At 36.8% G+C, this 22,172-nt stretch overlaps 1 protein-coding gene and 1 long non-coding RNA gene across 2 annotated transcripts in view; one reads left to right on the forward strand and one right to left on the reverse strand.

Annotated features, from left to right (window-relative positions):
- The window catches only part of cacna1eb (calcium channel, voltage-dependent, R type, alpha 1E subunit b), a 119,613-nt gene that overhangs the window by 20,638 nt on the left and 76,803 nt on the right, over window positions 1-22,172 (forward strand). The gene's annotated exons all lie outside the window — the stretch shown is intronic.
- Window positions 16,382-19,896, reverse strand: LOC125803928 (uncharacterized). Its single transcript, XR_007440416.1, has 2 exons — window positions 17,366-19,896; window positions 16,382-17,270 (listed from the first exon to the last, which is right to left on the reverse strand). It is a non-coding gene; the product is annotated as an uncharacterized LOC125803928 (long non-coding RNA).

Raw genomic sequence — 22,172 nt, forward strand, 5'->3', positions numbered from 1 at the left:
TGCACAGATGTGCAGGCAGGTTAGAGAAAGTAGTGCCACCCACTGTTGTACATATTTAAACTTTCAGGAAGTTTTCAATATTCACATCACTAAGCAGTATAATCTTGGAATACACAGAATATTTGGCAACCAAGAAATGAAAAAATACTCTTTTTGGGTCCTATCAATCTATGGGCGAGCCTTCAACCACGTACCCTGCAGCTTCATTTAGGGTGTGTCAGTGTGTCTTTGCTATCATAACGACGAGAAAAGTATGCCATGTGCAGCTCGAAAGATTTAAAAGACGTACTAATTCTCTTAGTTTTGGTTGTAACATGTTATAAACGTATCAGCGTGTCACTTGCAATTCCCTTTAATAGCCAGGTGCGCTCTGACTTTGGCGTATTGCTATTTCAGGGGCGCAGCTACTTGGACGTGTTCCATTGCGTCTCACCAGAGGAAACTGACCTGCATGTACATTACCAGTCAAACATTGGGACACACATTCTCATTAATATTTGTTCTTTCTTTTCTTTATTTACTACATTGTAGATTAATATTAAAGACTTAAAAACAATGAAGGAACACAAATGCAATTGGATAGTAGACAAAAAACAGTTTAGCCTTCACAAACACCCAAAAAAAACCAACCAAGGTGGTTTGGGATGAATTGGAGCGCAGATGTATAAATTGTATGAATTGAGCAGAGGATACTGACCTGCACGTTCACGCTGTGAAGATACGCCAGCAGCTCATATAAGGGAACAGTAATGTTATTTTAAGTAGAGTATAAGTTGCCTTAAATGGATTATAGGAATGATGATTGACTGTTGTCAGGGTTTTAACCAGTCAATGGTGCACCTATGTTTCTCACCACCAAAATTGCAACGCAGAAATTTACCTGAACACATCTCACTTCCAGACAACCACGCCCATTAGTGCAGATTTATTCCTAAAATCTGACACTATTTAAACAGCCCAGGTGCCTGAACAGGTGTGAGAATAGACTGTTGACGAGGTGTAAGGTAGCAAAGAGCATAGGACACGATAGGGCCCAAGAGAATAGCTTGGTAACACCTGCCTAAGTGAGTGAAGTTCTTATGGAAAGTGAATTATGGGAGTTTTTGTGAGGTGTGGCACTGGGGACCAGATGGATAGGACATTTCATTTCTGAATATGTGCAGGTATTTAATATTTCTTGATCCACAGTGTCTCATGTGTACCAGAAAATACATCATAGAAGACATTATTTAACACTAACAGTGGACAACATCTCAGTAAATGATAATAATGATCATAACCAATAATGACCATAACCAGCGGATTCTGGTTAGAACTGTCCATGCATACAAGCAATTCCAGCAGAAATCACATACTTTGCTTTCATTAAATTCAAACACACATGTCGCACAGCTTGGTGCAGTGCTCCTTAGCTTACATGGGGCTTGGCAAAAGTCATGGGACATGATACATGTGACACGTCAGTGTATTTTTAACGTTAGCTAACATTAACTACAGCTCAGGAGGATCTGTGAGGGACCGTGCGAGGATGCATCTGCACAGTAATGTCTCAGCCAGAGGCGCCTGTGCCTAGTTACGGTTTCTAAGCTGGAGAATACATTAAGGTTTTCAGTTCATCACTCAGCTTAATGAAGAGACTTTCATATCTATAGCCCTCGAGTTCCAGTGATAATTCAATACTGTGCTGTCAGCCTTTCACATACAATGGCAGTAATGGCTTTCATAGTGAGTATGCAGCTCAGATCAGACGTGTATAACGTAGAGTATGTGGATAAAAGCATAGAGACTCCTGCTCATTCATTGTTTCTTCTGAAATTAAAGATATTATAAACGTCTTCATCCTGCTTTTATTGGTGTAACTGTCTCTACTGTCCAGGAAAAGCTTTCTAATACATTTTTGAGGAGCTGTGAGTATTTAATTGTATTCAGTGACAGGAGGAACAATTCCTCAACTCATCCCAGAAGTATTGGATAGATAATTCCAGAAAACACAGTTCCACTGCTCCATAGCTCAATGCTTGGAGGCTTTATACCTCTGGCATTAGGCCTGGTGCCAACAGGTTCATGTTCTTTAGAATCCTATTCTTTTGGCAGTATTTCTTTACAGTGACTAACCAAGCTGTATATGTGCATTTGCAAATTAAAGTAGCTGGATGCTAATACATTGGTTAGAATGGTTGAAATATTGTGTATATGGATGTCTTATTAAATTAAGTAAATACGTTTTCTTATTAATTAAATTATATTAATTATATTATATAAATTAAAGAATATGTCTGATTTAGAGCAATTAACACTCATGAGAAGTTTAGATAACTCATAATTTAACATTTAATAGAATTAATAAACGTTGGTCATTTATACACTATTTATTTGCACTATAATTATGCATTATTTGAGGTGGGAAAACAGTCTTGATGCATGGCAGACTGAACAAACTGGAAAACTTAGAAAGCTAGCTAACGGAGCGTATGCTTTTTAAGCACTAGGTTAATTTTGCATTTTAACCTATTTCAGGAATCATCCCACTGATCCCTATAGCCATTCCATCCCTGCATGTTAACATTGACGGAGCTATTGATTGGTGCTTCAATTCATAATATAAACGAGGCCTCAAGTAGCAGAGAGTGACAGCTGGCATTGGCAGGCCAGGCTGAGGGAACTCTCCACATATGGGACCATCACACTGTCTGTGGAGGTGTGGAGATGGGTGACATGAAGGAATCACTGAAACCGCAGGGAAGCGAACATTTAAAGCCCAGTCTGGAATCCATTTCTGCCTTCGACTTCACATGTTTTACTGGATACCTGCTTCCACTGCTTCTGGATGTATACTGGAAACGATGGCATTTTTATCAAACAGAGGTCTGCATGGTCATTACTAACCCACGAGTTAAATCTGAGCTCCATTTTATTCACAGTAGGCTCATTTTCTGCATATTTGAAGGCGAGTAGGTTTCTGAAGACCCGTTTTAATGTAATTCAGCTTGCAGAGTGCTGGGGGTTAGCCAGTGCTGATAAAAAAAAACAAAGGCTTTCCAATTCTGCCTTCCAAACAGAATTCTGGCAAAGGTCTCGTTATGTCAGACGTGCAGCAGATGAGATGCAGCGAAACTCAGCCAAGACCTTGACTGTAAGTCTGAAGCCACTCTGTTCAAATAATGTGGTTTGAAAGCTGCTTAAACTACACATACATGAGCTTTTATTCTCAGTTTATTTCTTTTTTATACTAAATACTAAAATACTCAAATACTCATATGTCAATATGCTTAAGGGAAATGACTATGACATGATTTACACTAGACTAGACTAGATTTACACTAAAACCAAATATTTACAATATAATACCCAAACCTAAGTGGCTCAGAAAAGATTGTTTTCTATCTATCTATCTATCTATCTATCTATCTATCTATCTATCTATCTATCTATCTATCTATCTATCTATCTATCTATCTATCTATCTATCTATCTATCTATCTATCTATCTATCTATCTATCTATCTATCTATCCATTTCCCATAATCCAATGGTCAAACTCTTACCTCCAGCAGCCAATCACAATGCATTTCCTTGTTCATTATTGCCTGATTGCTAATGAGTCACAGCTGTTTCCTTGTGTGTACACACAATATACTTGCCTGTTGTAGTAAATTAAATTATTGTCCCTGTCTTCAGAGCATCCCAAGCGTTAGTATTTTTCCTTTTTTTTCCATATTTAATTTTCAGATTTTTGTGTAGCTCTTGTTGCATCTGTTCATGTGTTATTATGTCTTTAGGTTTAGATTCTGCTTGTCCTAGGTTGTTTTCTGTAGTGACGGGCCCATGTCTGGATTACAGTTTTTTAATGGTTTTAACCTTGCTTGTTTTGTATTTCTCTTTTACAAAAAAAAGCCCTCTTTTTAATAACTCTTCACTCTGACTTTGTCTTTGTTCCATAACGTAACAGTTTTCTCACCACTGAGAGGTGAAGTCATCAAGTACGCAGATGTTCCAACTGCAGAGTGACTGTACAGCGTCCTCCTGTCGTCTGCAGCTTGTACCTGCGAGCAGCTTGAACTTGCCAAATTTGTAATGGCAGTTATGCTAGTCTAAACTTTGTGTACTTTGTATTGAGTAGTGTGAACAGATGTGTTCACATAGCAGACAGATACAGATCACAAACATTTAAGAGACCTTGGGGCTTTTCATTTACTTTACAAATGGCTTCACATTAGTTTTGAGATGGTGTTTGCAGGAAAAAAAAAAATTTGTTTCCGGAAAAGAATATTACGCCTATTGGTAGATTTGGATAATAAATAAAATGTCTGTATTCGTACTACATTACATTTCGTCATATATGACCCATTGCACTGCACTCAGCATTGCATTGTAGCATTTCAACTCTCTGGGCACTGATTTAGCAATCTATAGGCGAGATGTCAATTGCACAAGGCTCAGCTGGATTTAGGGCGCGTCGTGTGTCTTTGGTATTGTGAGGATGCAAAAATTACGCCTTGTGTGGCTCATAACATGCAAAAGGCATGTATTCATTTTCTTAATTAATCACGAGTGTGTTTGGGGCGTAACATTAAATAAACCAATCAGTGTTTCATATGTCATTCCCTTTAAGAGCCAGGTGCACTCTGACTTTAGGTTTACGCTGCGAAGGTGCACTAGCAGGTAATTTATGGGAACAGCAATATTATTTTATTCTTATTCTGCTTATTGTTGATGTAAAAGCTAGATTTGCAAACTACAGCATGTCCATGTGTGTAAGAAGTGGGGGTGTATGCATGCTGAGGGTGTGCACCTGCAATACTATGATACTATGACTGGATAAGGGCGTCTGCTAAATACCATAAATGTAAATGTAAATGTAAATAGGTGACTATTGACTGTTGTCAGGGCTTAAATCGGTCAGTGGCGCACCACTGTTTTCCACCACCAAGATAGGAACACACCAGAAATGGACAGAGATCTAAAGTGAACCATTTTACACCAGAATGAATGACTCTAAATGGCTTTTCAGCTAAACTACTGCAGGTGGTTTTTTTTCTCATCTGCTATGGACAGGTTAAATTAGCTTAGTCTTGGACTACATAGCATTTTAAAGGGAGATTTTCCATTAAAAGTAAAATATACAGTAGTCTACGACTAGAGTTAATCCATACTGAACTGGTAAGCCTATCAATTGTATCTACATAATATTATGTTTTAAGATAGACTGCAGTAATTTGTCCAGACTTTTAGAGATTAGTTTACATAGGTTTGAATTGAAACTTTTGCAAATGCAGGAAAAGAAGCATTTTGTAAAATTGCAGTTGGTCACATTATTGGCTGTAAAATTGCAATTGGTCACATTATTGGCTGTAAAATTGCAATTGGTCACATTACTGGCTGTAAAATAGCAGTTTGTCACATTATTAGATGTACAATTGAAGTTGGTCACATTATTGGCTGTAAAATTGCAGTTTTGTATCATTATTGGCCGTAAAATTGCAGTTGGTCACATTATTGGCTGTAAAATTGAAGTTTGTCACATTATTAGATGTACAATTGAAGTTGGTCACATTATTGGCTGTAAAATTGCAATTGGTCACATTATTGGCTGTAAAATTGCAATAGGTCACATTATTGGCTGTAAAATTGCAATTGGTCACATTATTGGCTGTAAAATTGAAGTTTGTCACATTATTAGATGTACAATTGAAGTTGGTCACATTATTGGCTGTAAAATTGCAGTTTTGTATCATTATTGGCCGTAAAATTGCAATTGGTCACATTATTGGCTGTAAAATTGCAGTTGGTCACATTATTGGCTGTAAAATTGCAACTGGTCACATTATTGGCTGTAAAATTGAAGTTGGTCACATTATTGGCTGTAAGACTGCAGTTTTGTCTCATTATTGGCTGTTGGCATTATCTCTCAGCTATCAGCTCTGTAAATACGGTAAGAATGTCTCACTGCTGAGACGCTGCAGGTGTCCACTTGTCTCCTCCTTTCAGGGCCCTTGTCTCTGATCTCACATTTGCCCCTTATTAGCAAGCTCCCTCAGCTTTGAAATCTAACCCAGTTTCCCCCGTATGCAGCTTGACACACTTTCTTCTATCACACGTTCGCCCTCCTTCAACACAGTAAAAGTAAGTCAGACTTAAAAGAAAACTACACATGTGTCACTCCAGCCTACAGGGACCGGAATCAAGGCCAGTGGGCCACGGCTCGCGGCTGTCATTTCATCTGGAATTAATGAATTGCTGCAAGCAAATCTGCAGAGACGCAGAGCTAATTTGATATTTTTTTTCGCTCGCAGGTCTGAAGGGAACTTGCGTTGAGAAACTTCACATTTTTTGGTATACCGCACGCCTCGTCTTGAGATAATGGCCTTTTATTGGCACAACTTACGCTTGCTTAAGTGCTCCCATGTCGGTGCTTTGTGCCTCCCTCGAGTGGACTGAGCTATTCAGTTATATGAGCTGTTCCTTTATGTTTGTCTTGGAGAGTGTCAGACTGATCAGGTGCTAAATCTGGCTAATCCCCATTCAGAAGGCTGCTGAAAATAGTCAAGTCTGGCTTTGACGGCTGAAAGGTGTGTCGGGTTTTGCCAGAGTTTTCCCAGCAAGGTCAAATATGTAGAATATTTAGTGCATGACAGGACGTGAGGGAGGCCTAGAATGAGGCCAGCGTCTGCACAGACACTTCTGCTACCCTGCTGCTAGCTACTGTAGTCTGGCTCATATTTCATTAAATTAAGAAGCGTAGTGACATTTAAACAGTGATATATGCTGTGCTTTGATCTTCACTATAATGGAGATATTAAATCATAAAATCTTCTTTGGTGGATTACTATCAAAATTGCTTTGGTACCTGTTACAGAAATAGCTATTAATCATAAAGTACGGTTCTGCTGCTTCCAATTAAACATCATATACATTTCTACCTTCTATTTGTTGGCCTGTCTGGTCTTTCTATCATGCTAACTTTCTGTTTCAAAGCAGAAACCATCCAAAAACATACACTGCCTGTCCAAAAAAAAAAGTCTCCACCTGGATTAGACTATAAGTAAATGATGTGGGGTTGGTTGATGCTGCAGTTGGTCTGCAGGTCTAGGTTCAGCAACAGTATGTGCTGAAAAAATGAGGTCAGCTGACTACCTGAATATACTGAATATAGACCAGGCTATTCCATCAATGGATTTATTTTTTCTTCCCTGATGAACACGGGGGATATTCCAAGATAACAATGTCAGGATTGATGGGTCTGGAATTGTGAAAGAGTTCAGGGTTCAGGGAGCATGAGATCATCATTTTCACACATGGATTGAGAGAGAGTTCACCACAGAGTCCAGATCTTAACCTCATTGAGAATCTTTGGGATGTGCTGGATGGAGAAGAGCTGCTTTGTGCAGTGGTCAGACTCTACCATCATCAATGCTTCCCAAAGATATTGGTGAAAAATTTATGCAACACTGGATTGAAATAAATCTTATCACTTTGCAGAAGCTTATCGAAACAATGCCAAAGTGAATGCTAAAGATGGTGCAACCAAATATTGGAGTGTGTGACCTTTTTTTGGTTACCTATTTTTGGCGGCAACTTTTTTTGGGTTGCACACCTCAACTGTGTGCTAATTATTAACACTAGCTAGTGTTTGAGTGTGTAGTGTATACTATATATGTAGGTCTCAAAGTTAAAGTTTCCAAATTTCCAAGATGTTGATGTTTTTTGTTATGCAGCCGAGAAAGGAGGAGCTTCTCACGTCTGAAACAAATATTAGAAAAAGAGCAAACATGGCAAATAATGGCAATTTTTAATATGTGGAGTTATGTGTCATAACTAAGTTTTGGGAGTGATCCACGCCCTCACTCCTCCCACTTCCATCCCTATTTAAACCGTCACTTCCTCTCTACCTACTCATTGAACAAACCTCGCACCCACCTCCTCCCCATCTTCCTCCTTCTTTAATTTTATTCTCTTCTCATGTTTCTCTTCATGAGAGGGGGGCTTCGGCTTCACGCTTTACAGCGAAGCTGCCCCGAACTCCATCCCAAATACTCTGAGTTCGCTCCCCCTCTTTCTTCTTCTCTGCCCAGTCAAGGGCGTGGGTCAATACTAGCAAATGTCACATTACACTGATGCCCACTGAATAAACTGGGCATCCAGTTTGGTTTTTGTTAAGCAGATTCTTGTTGCAAATTCCTTTTTTTGGCTTCATATCTATAGAGCAGAAGGGATTGGAACCATCATTCATGGTTTCTAAAGGCATTGGTATGGTACAAATACCTTATGGTATTAGTGAGATGTATGCATTAGGAACATAGCCATAATTGGTAGATAAATCTATCTGTCACATAAAGTACATACACAGACAAAAAATACAATTCAGTGGTCTGCAGTAGGTCTCAGAATGTCCAGAAAAGAAAGAAAAGAAAACCAAAGGATGCCAAGTAAATGAAAAATCTGCTGTTTTCTAACAAACACCAAACTGTAGCTGTATTTCTGCCTTTTGAGAGTCTTGTCTTGACTTTCCTCAGTGCAGCGAAGTGATTTTTTTTGGATCTTTTATGGAGCTTACTGGTGATTATCCATTACTCTATATTCTACATTCACTATAAAATTGGTTCCACTAAACTTGTAACAAGTCTCATGTGTCCATCACTGCAACCAGGTCAGCTAATTAGCATTTATTAGCACCTCTCAGTATCAAAACTGAGAACAGGAGATTCAAAATCAAATATATCTGTCATAGTTTCCCTGCCATTTTCTGCCTTTTCCTGCCCTTTTGTTTGTCTCCTTTTCTAGGCCTATGCAGTAATTGGTTTATTACCCTTTGCATAGTTTGTTACCCATAATTTACTTGACTTCAGTTTATTGATGAATTTGTGTTGTATTTAAGAGACTATTTCACAAATACTAATGGCAAAAGTAATTTTTTTTTTTTCAGAAAAATGATTTTAACTGCTGAAAACCGTAAAGTAGATATAGACGTTTTTTAGCACTGTGTTCTTAACTCTATATTTAATAGCTAACTGTTAACTCTGCAGGCAAACAAATAGATATCAGCATACGCTATGTGATGCCTCTGACTGAATAAAAACATTACTCATCTAATGAGCACTCTCAACTCTGTTGCAGTAATGCAAAATAAGTGTCTTCTCTTTAGATTTGGACAGGATTAAACATGCCCGCGGTCATGCGTAATTTTCTGTTCAGTGATTATTCTTCTGGACAAATTGGCTGTCGTTGTTTTTCGGAGAAAATTACAGGCTGAATTATCCTACTGTTTTTTTACTGAACTCAATGCCATTTCTGTTCATTTAGTCCCATCTAGTCCCACACACACTTCTGAGATTTTTCAAAGAGATGATATCTCAGTATGGGTAAAACCTCTGTTAGAGTTTATGGAGTATATCCATGCTAAATATGTCTCTAATGTTCCCAAAGGCTAATTTAAGGGTCATTTGCAATGGTTGCCTCAGGTATAAAGCATTATTTTAATTTATTTAGATTCGACCATCGCATCAATATATGATGATTTGTGAGAAGACTGTAGGAGAGGTAGAATAACTCAAAGAACTTTGGGTTGGAAATCGAGGGCTTCTGCTTGTGGTCTCCAGTTGTTTTTAGCACTGTAAACCCACAATATGAATTAACTCACGTAAATTAAGTCTGTTTTATGTAAAATTGGATATTTCCAAATGGTACTCAACAACTTTTAGTTTGTGGTCACTGTGCACATTCAAATGATGTCTTTGAGTTTAATCAACTTAAGCAATAATTTCATTTAGTCTGTTGCCAATAAAAGCTTATATTCCATTGGCTTCTGGCACCATCAAGACTCATAGATTATACATTATAATAAACTACCTGGCCTCAATGTTTTAGGCTGTAAGAGCAAGCATCATGTTCTGCTCTGAGAGGGCCAGGGGGCTAAGCACTGCCACTACGCTCAGGAGATTGCTAGTTCGAATCCCGTTCATGTAGTTTGCCATCGGCTACTGGAGCCCTGAGAGAGCACAATTGGCATTGGCAATGCTGCATCAGCAGCAGTTCGAAAAGATGGAGAGTCTCATTTCAAAGTCTAACGAAGGCTGGGTGTTAATCTACACAGATTTCAGTTTTCAGACTTCTAAAAATGGACTATTTGGGTGAGTACAGCACTTCCGTTTATGTACAGTAAGCTTAAATTTCCAGTATTTTACCATGGGTAGCAGTAGGGCTAGTCACATTTAGCAGCTGCGCTAGCCACAGTTAGCAGCAGCTCTAGCCACGATTAGCAGCGCTTATTGCTAGTTAATGCCACCTGACAGCTCTACACTGAGGAAGCCTGAGTGATCCAATAAGCCAGGGCGCTATCAGCATCCCACGTATCTGATATACTCAGCTCTGAATGGCAAAAGAGCTAGCGCTGTGGTTAGCGGCTAATGCTAGTACTGCTCCAGTCTTAGTGCTGGAGAAACTTCTCTGAAAACTCACCTTTATACAGCACTGCATTAGCGGAGTGGCTTTACTGCTCCTTACAACCTGGTTGGTAGAATTCATACATGTGGCGCACTGTTGATTTCTGGGAAAATTAAAGGATTTTAAGAGCGCCTTATAGTGCAAAAAATATGGTATTTTACAAAAATGTTTTTTTATGAACCTGAACGTGGTTCTTCTATGAGGTCACTTAAAGAACCATGTGTAGGATCTTTATTTTTTTACAAGCGAAATTTCTTGTTCATCATATCGTAGGACTTGAGTGACTCCTCTGTTTCTGCCTGAGTGCTTGAGTCACTTTTCTCGAATCTGAGTAAGTGTTCCACAGTCAGCTGAAATAAATAAAAAGTCTCGGCTCTGAGCATCATTAAAGAGCAAATGGAGTGTGAGTGTTTGTGCAGAGCCTGCGAAATGACTAAAACTAGAGCCTTTTAACGGCGGTGGAGGCCAATTAGTCTGAAGATAGCCCTCATTAGAAAGCTACACGTGGAGCGCGTCTGCGATTAATGTTCATTATATGTTAAAAAACGCAATCCTTCGAGTACAAAATACAGCAAATACGGTGCATCTGCTACAGTTATGTTGATGATTCACCACTTGGTGTTGATATTACCATCCCCCCTCCCTCCCTCCTGATTTTGCCTTGGCCTCTCACAGCTCATTGCTGCGTGGTGTGTAGGTGTATGTGTGTGGGAGAGGGCAAATTCTGTTCATGTTAGGAATCGAGGCTTGGACATGTCAGGTACACTGTTTTTCCATTCCCATTCTGAGAGAGAGAGAAAGAGAGAGAGAGAAGCAGCATTGTTGGCTGATGTTACCATTAGAGAAAGCAAGAAAAAGAGAGAGAAATTGAGAGAGAGAGAGCTCAGTCTCTGTATAATCACAGCTCGCACGTCCGCTCTACAGTCCTTAATTCCTCAAAGCCTTCAGCAAATGCTGGAGAAATGACTTCAGCAGAGCTCAGGGAATGGGAGAGGAAGAAGAGGAAGCTGTGAATGGTGAATGGTTTTAGAGTCACTATCTCAGTTTAGTTTTATATAATATAAGACCAATTTTCTTTAAAAACCTTCAAAAAGACCTCAAGTGAAGAGATAGAGTGTCGAAAGCTCTGTGTGCAGAGCTTTAATACATGAATGTGGGAAGACGTGTGACATCATGCTATGTGGAGTGGATGCGTATGTGTGAGGACATCTGCAATGGGTGTTGGGAAAAGGGTGTTGCTGGCTCATTTCGCTAAATTAAGGAGGGTATACTTATTAATCAAGGCAAAGCAAGGATGTGTGTGTGTGTGTGTGTGTGTGTGTGAGATAGAGAGAGAGAGAGAGAGACACACACTGCATCAGTAAATCTGCATAATTCATGCAGAGAATGTACTACCCACTTCAAAATCTTATTAAATGTAACAAGGCATTGTTGACTTGACCATCTTTAGGATGTCAAATGAAAGGTTTTGCACCCATTATTCTAATGCACACACACACACACACACACACACACACACACACGGCTTGCTTGTCCCTGTGGTGAAGCGAGAAACAGCAATAGGATAGGACACACTAGAGGAGATAAGCATGAACCATTTGCCACCATGTCTATCTGTGTTTTATTATCAAGTCTAAAGTCGCACGATCTGATTTCCTCGGGTTGCTGTTGTTCCTGGAACAACGTGAATAAAGTGGATCCAGGACCGACAACACTCACATCCAATCAGATTTAGCGTCTCTCACTGACGTCATTACAAGCGCGACTGTCCAAAAAGACCGCGGGGAGATTCAAACACCAGTAACTGCTGTGCCCCCTTGTGCGTTCAAGCTGTGCGGTGTGGAGGAAGGTAAGAAAGCTCCTTTATCTCCTATAATCAGTGTAAATACTGTTTTAATTGAACTAAAGTCTGGCTCTTAGGCTCTACACTTTTGCATGGATGCATATTTGAAAGTTTCCTTTCTGGGAAAATGTTTTAAGCATTAGCTAGTTAGATTAACTAGGTTAGCTTACATGCTAACGTACTTAGCTAACTAGTTTACATTTTAAAGACTGGTGAATTTAATTGAGCTTAGTATCAAACACTTGCTTTAATTACATGAAGATCTACAACTCAGCTTGCTTAAGTAAGCTAGCTGGATAATAATAAGTTAGTTAATTACTTACTGTATTAGTTAGCTAGCTAGCTAGCTATCTAGTTAGTAAGGTTAAGTAGTTAGCTATCTACTTAGTTAATTACTTACTAAATTAGTTAGCTAGCTACTTTTAGTTAGTTAGTTAGTTAGTTAGTTAGTTAGTTTAGGTAGTTGGCTATCTACTTAGTTGATTGCTTACTGTTGTAGTTAGCTAGCTACTTAGTTAATTGGGTTAAGTAACTTATTTAGCTATATATTTATTTAATTACTTACTGTATTAGTTAGCTATCTATTTAGTTAATTACTTACTAAATTAGTTAGCTAGCTACTTTGTTAGTTAGATAGTTAGCTATCTACATAGTTAATGTCTTATTGTTTTAGTTAGCTAGCTACTTTGTTAGGTTAAGTAACATAGTTAGCTATCTATTTATTTAATTACTTAATGTATTAGTTAGCTAGCTATTTTGTTAGGAAGTTAGTTAGTTAGCTATCTATTTAGTTAATCACTTACTGTTTTAGTTAGCTAGCTACATTGTTAGTTAGTTAGGTAGTTAGCTATCTATTTATTTAATTACTTACTGTATTAGTTTGCTAGCTATAGCTATTTTGTTAGTTAGGTAGGTAGGTTAGGTAGTTAGATATGTACTTAAATAATTACTTACTTTATTTGTTAGTTAGTTACTTAGTTAGTTAGCTATGTTAATTAGCTGCCTACTTACTTAGTTAACTAGCTACTTTGTTAATTAGATTATTAAGGTTAGTTAGTTAGCTATCTACTTTATTAGTATTATCTAATTTATTAGTAAGCTAGATATTTTGTTAGTTAGGTTACTTAGTTAGCTATCTGCTTATTTAGTTAGCTACATCCAATAACATACCTACTTTCTTAGTTTACTACTTACCTTGTTAGTTATTTAAATAGCCAGCTAGCATGCTTTACAATTTTATTTGGACAAGTTGGATCTATTGCCCTATTTTGAAAAGGCTTTAATGCTGTCTGACTTGCTAATGTTAGTTTGTCACTTTAGATTACATTTTCAAAAAAAAAAAGTTAATTATTGAAGGATAGAATGAAAAACTAAGCCAGGGCCATCGTGCGCGTTGTTGATCCAGGGCCATCGTGCGCGTTGTTGATCCAGGGCCATCGTGCGCGTTGTTGATCCAGGGCCATCGTGCGCGTTGTTGATCCAGGGCCATCGTGCGCGTTGTTGATCCAGGGCCATCGTGCGCGTTGTTGATCCAGGGCCATCGTGCGTGTTTTTTTTTTTTTTTTTAAACTAACATTTTAATATGCTGATTTTTGTCTGCTCTGTATTGTAAGGTCACACTTCTGGCTTTATGTTTTAGTTTCATTTTAAACTAATAGTATAGTAATAGTATAGCCATTTTTTTCTGAATTGCACCCAGAAGGAAGTGTGTGATAGCAATAATATTCGGAAGGAAGATAAACGTTACCAGGAACACATTATTCAACATTTAGACTAAAATCCAGTATTTCATTAAGCTGCACATACAGACTTAGTGTTTAACACACCATGTCTGCAGTTTCAGCATGGAAAAATGGTAAATTGGTGACTGAATCTGGTGAAAGCTTGCAGTACAGCGAGTAAATATTGTATCTTTTTTTCTTTCTTTTTTTTAAACTGATTTGATATGTATTATTATTGCTGATCTGGGCAAATTTTATTAGTAGTTTTGCAGTTCTTTTTAAAGTAATTTGTGGCAGTAATGTCAGTAGTAGCAGATTAAAAATAAATGTTTAAAATTATTGCAATTAAATAAGAAATTGGCGATGAGGTAAACAAATGTAAATTGATTTGTAAACATATATCTATTTATTTCTCCATGATATTGTATATTTTTATATCGATTTTTATATTACCTTTATTTTCTAATTTGTACAGTGTACAGTTGGACCAAGTCTTATAGCTGTATATTTATAAAATTGTACTTCTTTAGGTTTTTGTTAAAAATAAGAAATAAATAAAGACTTTTACATTGCTTTATAACTTTGATTTTATATGGTTTATATAACATATTTACTTCCTTCATGACTGGAATTCACTGTGTTGGTAATCCTTTGCACGCAATAAGCTCCAAACCCTGCCCGGTTTTAATGCAACCTTGACAAGGCTGGCAATAATTAATCAGTTAATTATGACCAGTTATATTTAGTCACAATCTTGTCATTTTAGACATTTAAAAAGCTTATAGGCTACTAATTGTGCATTTACACATTTGCAGTGATGAACCATAATTAAATATTATTCTTCCTTACCTTTCAGGTTTTTGGCTGGTTCTAGGAATAGGTGACTGGATGACCTACTTAACGTTGTCCTTAGTAAAGCTGATTACTTCACTGTGATAAAAGCCCTGCAGGATGCTGATCGTGTCAAGAATCCAATAGGTTTGGTTCTCAGAATCTTTTACATTCAGTTTCCCAGATGATGGAAAGTGGTTGGAGAGACAAAATAATTGTAAAGAGAGATCGGGGAATTTGTCAATATCAGGTCCCCTCTCTGTTACACACTGTGTACAGGGCCATCTAAAAAAATTAGAATATCTTTGGAAAAAAAAGTTAATTTATTTCAATAATTCAGTTAAAAATGTGAAACTCATTATGTAGATGTGTTACACATAGACTGATCTATTTTAAGCGTTTATTTACTGATGATCAGTGATGGTTTGGAGAGACATGTCATCTGCTGGTGTTGATTCACTGTGTTTTCTTATCAAGTCTAAAGTTAGTGCAGTTTTGTTTTCCCACAAAATCTTACAGCACTTCATGCTTCAATCTGCTGACTGCTTTCATGGAGATGTGGATTTCATTTTCCAGCAGGACTTGGCACACTGCCCACTGCCAAAATTACCAACTGGTCTTATATAATGTAATTTTCTGAGACACAGAATTCTGGGTTTTCATTGGCTGTAAGCCATAATCAACAATAAAAAAAATTAACGCCTAAAATAGATTACTGTGTGTAATACATCTATATAATATAAGAGTTTCACATTTTAACTGAATTACTGAAATAGTCACTTTTCATAGCTGAAATGATTTTTAAACACACATGACTGCATTTTAAAAGCAGAACTGGAAACAAGTGTGGGATTATTCAGCTAAAGCTAACAACACAGATGAAAGTCAAAGATTTTAACCACAGTGTCAAATGTAAATATAAAACTAGTTCCCTAGCTCTGTAAACATAAACACTTTACTTGAAAATATTGGAAAATGTATCCTCAGATAAGGAAAAGTCAGAAACAGAAGAACTTCTTGATTTTCCACAGAAAAGAAGAAAAGAAAACATTAATGTTGTTCCATTGGAGTATGTGACTATCCTTTAATATCTTAATCTCTTATGACAATATGAAAAATGCAGTTTTAAAAAGATTTCTCTCTACATGTGCATTTTTTTTAAAACTTTATAGCAGCTTTCATTTCTACGCCATGCACATGTAAGAGCTGAGTGTGTAAATAACAAATTGTTCTTAAAGAAAGCAAATAGTTCTTCTATGGCATCACTTGAATCTACTGTAAACTCTTAATTTTTAAGTATAGCTAAGATTAAATGTCATGATTTTTTATTTTAAATGTACAATGTCCTAAAGGGTTTGATGTTTAATAATTAAAATTTATTGTGACTGGAAATGTTACAAATAAGATGCTTCCTGTTAAATTATTTTTAATCTTCATATTCGTTTTTGTACTTTTAACTAGTTTTGTGTATTATACTGTATTTAACTAATGCCAGTGCATGAATGTTCTCTGATCTGAACATGCATAAATAATCAATAAATACAAATTCTTTAAGCAACGTTTTATTAAAAGAACAAACTGGAATAAGACCTTTTTTTATTACACACATTTAAATGACCATGGGGAAAAAAGTTAGACATTGGTAAAAGAATACTGCAACTAAAAAAACAAAGCACTAGGCTAACATCTCACTCTTACCCATTAATACAGGGATGGTCTGATTTATAAGGGCTAACATGGTCTAATATTCCAAATTATGTAGAGAGAAAGAGACACACACACAGAGCGAGCTCTGGAAATGATTAATACACCACTTCAGTTTCTGAATCCGTTTCTCTGATTTTGCTTTTTATAGATATGTTTTATTCTAGAAACTACGGCAATATTTCTCCCAAATTACAAAAAAAAAGGTCATTTAGAGCATTTATCTGCAGAAAAGAAATGGCTGAAATAAAAAGATGCAGAGCTTATAGACCTAAAAAAAATCTATTTGGTGGAATAACCCTGGTTTTTAATCAGTTTTCATGCATCTTGGCATCATGCTCTCCTCCACCGGTCTTACACACTGCTTTTGGATAACTTTAGGCCACTCCTGGTGCAAAAATTCAAGCAGTTCAGTTTGGTTTGATTGCTTGTGATCAATCTTGATTTTTTTTTCCAGAACTGTGTGTGTCTTATACTATAAAAAAACATTTTTTTTTTTTTTTAAGAAGTTATTTAAATTAAATTAAACTAAACATTTCAGTTATTGTCACCAAGAATATCATTATCACAAAAATACTCTGTAGCTAAATGGCCTACCAATGTACTTGTTAAGCTACCTTTGACAGGTAATGTACTCACTACATATTACCTACTTTCACATACAGCACAGATGCCACATGCCGTATTCGAACATCTGTGTAGTAGCAAGCCTTACACTTCTGGCACTGCACCTAAACAAGAAATTGTTTTACTAAACAAGTAATAACTAAATTTGTTGCACAAACACATGTAATTAAAAAAGGTAGACGTACTGATAATGTTCTACCTTATCTTTTGCAGTCAATGGGTCCCAGGAACTGGAGCTCTTCTGAGTGCGATCTGTACAAAAATATAGAATATGTCTAGATTTTAATCTGTATCACACTCACTCTCACACACATACCTAAAACTCCATATTGTTCTACACAGCTTTTTCCTTCAAGACTGTTTTCTGCAAACTGTATCAATAAAAAACAAGCATGATTAATGAGAAATTCTTAATAAAGTGAGTAAACATTGCAGATACAGTGTCTTTAATATTGTTGGACAGATTTTTCTGTATTTACTTTTGGTTGTGTGGTTTCCCCCAAACAATTTTTAATATTTTATTCCGTTGTGAAGAAATCAGCACCAATGTATTAGAGAAACATAGAACAGTCATGTTAACGTACGACTAAAGAAAAAAATTTAAAACGTGAAGGCTCTCAGGCAAGAAAACAAAATTCTGTTAAAGTTGCAATTGTTAGAACACAGGAAATACATCAAATACAAATGAATAAAGTAGAATTATTGATTGTACCACGTGTACTCCATACGAGTGTCCATCTTGCTGTTGTGGATGTTTGACACTGAAGATTGTCCAGTTGTCTTTGCAACCTCTGGCTGATGCAAATAAGCTAAAAAATTACACTGTGTTAACTAAACAGATAGACATAAGAAACTAGAATCATTATCACTTCACACAGACCACAGGTGAAGAAAGCAAAGCTTTATTCAGATTAGATTAAGAACAGTAGAGAGCAGAGAAATTCATGGAATGCGTTTCCCTGACCAAGCAGCTCCATTCAAGCCTAATCACCAAATGCAATGCAGGATAATGGATACTTTTGGCAATATAATGCATATAATTGTATTCGTCACCTCCAGTTTTTCAAAACTGTCTTTCTATCCTCTCCCATAGAATTCATGTAAATGATTCTTCTCTGTGTAATGTCATAAAACTAAAAAGAAAGATAGATAATGTTTTAATATTCAATGTGGAAGGAAGCTTTTGTTTTAAAACATTTCCTACATTTAATCTGCTGTTTAAACCACAGGTCATATAGACTTTATACTAGAGTAAATAGTGCACTGAATACAGAATAAAATAATAAGATGGATGAATATGCTCCTTTTCTCAAAGAAAGTGGAAGTAGTATAAACATTTGTGGTACAGGTAATATACCTTAATATATTGGACTTGAAGGACCGTGTTGTACATTTTGCCTTTACATTGTTTTACCTTTAAGACAAAGAAATGCCTCTGCTGTACATTTCTTCCAGACAACAATGATTCCATTACATTTTATTGGATATATGTCTGCTTCTGGCAAAAGTCTATACAATTATAATTGGGTTGCGGTTTGGAACAATAAATAATCAAAATCACATCCACACAAACTTTAAAATCAAGCTTTTAAGAAGCTCTAAGCAGAGAGGTAGATTACAGTTCTATCTGTGACAGTTACTATACTATGTTGGAGTGTATTTATCTTTTTGTTCTACAAGCTAGGATATGCATTTCCTTCAGGGTCAATAAAGTATCTATAAATGTAACTCACAAAAAGTATCCAGTGGTTCCCATTTTCCAGACAAGCTCCAATTATCCTCCCATATGTATTTAAAAGCAATATTTGCTGTGTTTATATACCTGTAAAAAGTATGTGCTTTGGCATCTTGATCCTGATAAGATTTTTGTGGTTATTTGGCTCACCAGTGGAAAAACTTCAGGATATTAATAAACAAACAAACATTTATTATCTGGTCATAATGCCAAATGGGTAAATATATTTACATAGGGAGTGAGTGAATAGTTAACTTAAGGCTGAGGAGTTAAAAGCAGGACAAATGGAATTGAGATATTAAAACAGCCTGCTGGGTCAAAACATCTCCAAATCACAAGGCAGGTCTTGTTGCATTTTCCTAATTTGCAGTGGTCAGAACCTAACAAACGTGCTCCCTGGAAAGACAACCATAGACCTAAAAACAGGATCATGGATGCCCAAAGTTACCGAAATTAAGGATGGTGAGGTCAGCCTCATAAACTTACAGAACTTCTACAAACTTCTTGGTCCTAGATATTACAGGACAGCCTGTGACCAATCTATGCATTATTCCAGGGAGGCCCAGATACAATTTTATTTTGTTTATATTTAAATTTGAATTAAATTTTCCAGCTTTTAAAAAAGTACTAGTAAAAACAAACACACACATGCTAGAGTTTTTTTTTTTATAAATCAAGGCATCAATTAACTGGATCAACAACGCGCACGATGGCCCTGGATCAACAACGCGCACGATGGCCCTGGATCAACAACGCGCACGATGGCCCTGGATCAACAACGCGCACGATGGCCCTGGATCAACAACGCGCACGATGGCCCTGGATCAACAACGCGCACGATGGCCCTGGATCAACAACGCGCACGATGGCCCTGGATCAACAACGCGCACGATGGCCCTGGATCAACAACGCGCACGATGGCCCTTAATTTTTCATTCTAACCTTAAATAATTAACTTTTTCTTTGAAAATGTAATCTAAAGTGACAAACTAACATTAGCAAGTCAGACAGCATTAAAGCCTTTTCAAAATAGGGCAATAGATCTAAGTTGTCCAAATAAAATTGTAAAGCATGCTAGCTGACTAACTAAATAACTAACAAGGTAAGTAGTAAACTAAGAAAGTAGGTATGTTATTGGATGTAGCTAACTAAATAAGCAGATAGCTAACTAAGTAACCTAACAAAATATCTTGCTTACTAATAAATTAAATAATACTAAAAGTATATAGCTAACTAACTAACCTTAATAATCTAATTAACAAAGTAGGCAGCTAATTAACATAGCTAACTAAGTATGTAACTAACTAGCTAACTAATAAAGTAAGTAATTATTTAAGTACATATATAACTACCTAACCTACCTAACTAACTAACAAAATAGCTAGCAAACTAATACAGTAAGTAATTAACTAAATAGATAGCTAACTAATACAGTAAGTAATTAAATAAATATATAGCTAAATAAGTTACTTAACCCAATTAACTAAGTAGCTAGCTAACTACAACAGTAAGCAATCAACTAAGTAGATAGCCAACTACCTAAACTAACTAACTAACTAACTAACTAACTAAAAGTAGCTAGCTAACTAATTTAGTAAGTAATTAACTAAGTAGATAGCTAACTACTTAACCTTACTAACTAGATAGCTAGCTAGCTAACTAACTAATACAGTAAGTAATTAACTAACTTATTATTATCCAGCTAGCTTACTTAAGCAAGCTGAGTTGTAGATCTTCATGTAATTAAAGCAAGTGTTTGATACTAAGCTCAATTAAATTCACCAGTCTTTAAAATGTAAACTAGTTAGCTAAGTACGTTAGCATGTAAGCTAACCTAGTTAATCTAACTAGCTAATGCTTAAAACATTTTCCCAGAAAGGAAACTTTCAAATATGCATCCATGCAAAAGTGTAGAGCCTAAGAGCCAGACTTTAGTTCAATTAAAACAGTATTTACACTGATTATAGGAGATAAAGGAGCTTTCTTACCTTCCTCCACACCGCACAGCTTGAACGCACAAGGGGGCACAGCAGTTACTGGTGTTTGAATCTCCCCGCGGTCTTTTTGGACAGTCGCGCTTGTAATGACGTCAGTGAGAGACGCTAAATCTGATTGGATGTGAGTGTTGTCGGTCCTGGATCCACTTTATTCACGTTGTTCCAGGAACAACAGCAACCCGAGGAAATCAGATCGTGCTCTAAAGTCAGTGATGCTTTAACCCAACATCATTTCTTACAGTATGGGGCTTCATACCCCTCTAGCCAGGTGTGGGCTAGAGGGGTATGAAGCCCCATACTGTAAGAAATGATGTTGGGTTAAAGCATCACTGACTTTAGACTTGATAATAAAACACAGTGGATCAACACCAGCAGATGACATGTCTCTCCAAACCATCACTGATCATCAGTAAATTTTACATTTCATTTGTAAATCAAGGTAGCAGAGTCTGGAGGAAGGGTGGAGAGACACACAGTCCAAACTGCTCGAGGTCTAGTGTGAAGTTTCCAGCAATCAGTGATGGTTTGGAGAGACATGTCATCTGCTGGTGTTGATCCACTGTGTTTTATTATCAAGTCTAAAGTCAGTGCAGTGTTGTTTCCCCACAAAATCTTACAGCACTTCATGCTTTCCTCTGCTACTGACAATTTTTATATATAGTTGCGGATTTCATTTTCCAGCAGGACTTGGCACACTGCCCACACTGCTAAAAGTACCAATTGGTCTTAGGTATATAATATTCTAATTTTCTGAGATACTGGTTTTTGCGTTTTTATTAGCTGTAAGCCCTAATCATCAACAATAAAAGAAGTAACTTTTCAATTATATTCTTTGATATAATTGATATATATATTTTTTGAGATGCCCCTCTATGCCTTTCTTGTCAAGAGCTATTATGGTCAAGCATTTCGACCAGTATTTAAACCACTTTGACCATCACAGACCACAGACCAGCCGTGATCACTTTCAGTGTAGTGTTATATAATGAATCCAAATAAATACTGAAGGTAAAAAAGTCAGAGCACAGTTGTGCTGTAATGATGATGGTGGTGATGATTTGTGGGTAGTTTTAGTGCAGCTCAGTGCTGGGTAATAAATAGAGGGTAGTCAGTCCTCTGTCCTTGAATGGCTCCTGCATTAATTCAGCTCATGTCCTTGTGCACTACCCTGTACAGCCTTACCTCAGCCGCATGGGCTGTTTTGTTTTGGCTTGTTTTTGTTCTGTCCTCAAATGCTGCCATTTTAAATGAAGCTATTGTCTCATATGTATTAT

This window comes from Astyanax mexicanus, chromosome 8 (assembly GCF_023375975.1).
Source record: "Astyanax mexicanus isolate ESR-SI-001 chromosome 8, AstMex3_surface, whole genome shotgun sequence".
NCBI classification, from domain to species: Eukaryota; Metazoa; Chordata; class Actinopteri; order Characiformes; family Acestrorhamphidae; genus Astyanax; species Astyanax mexicanus.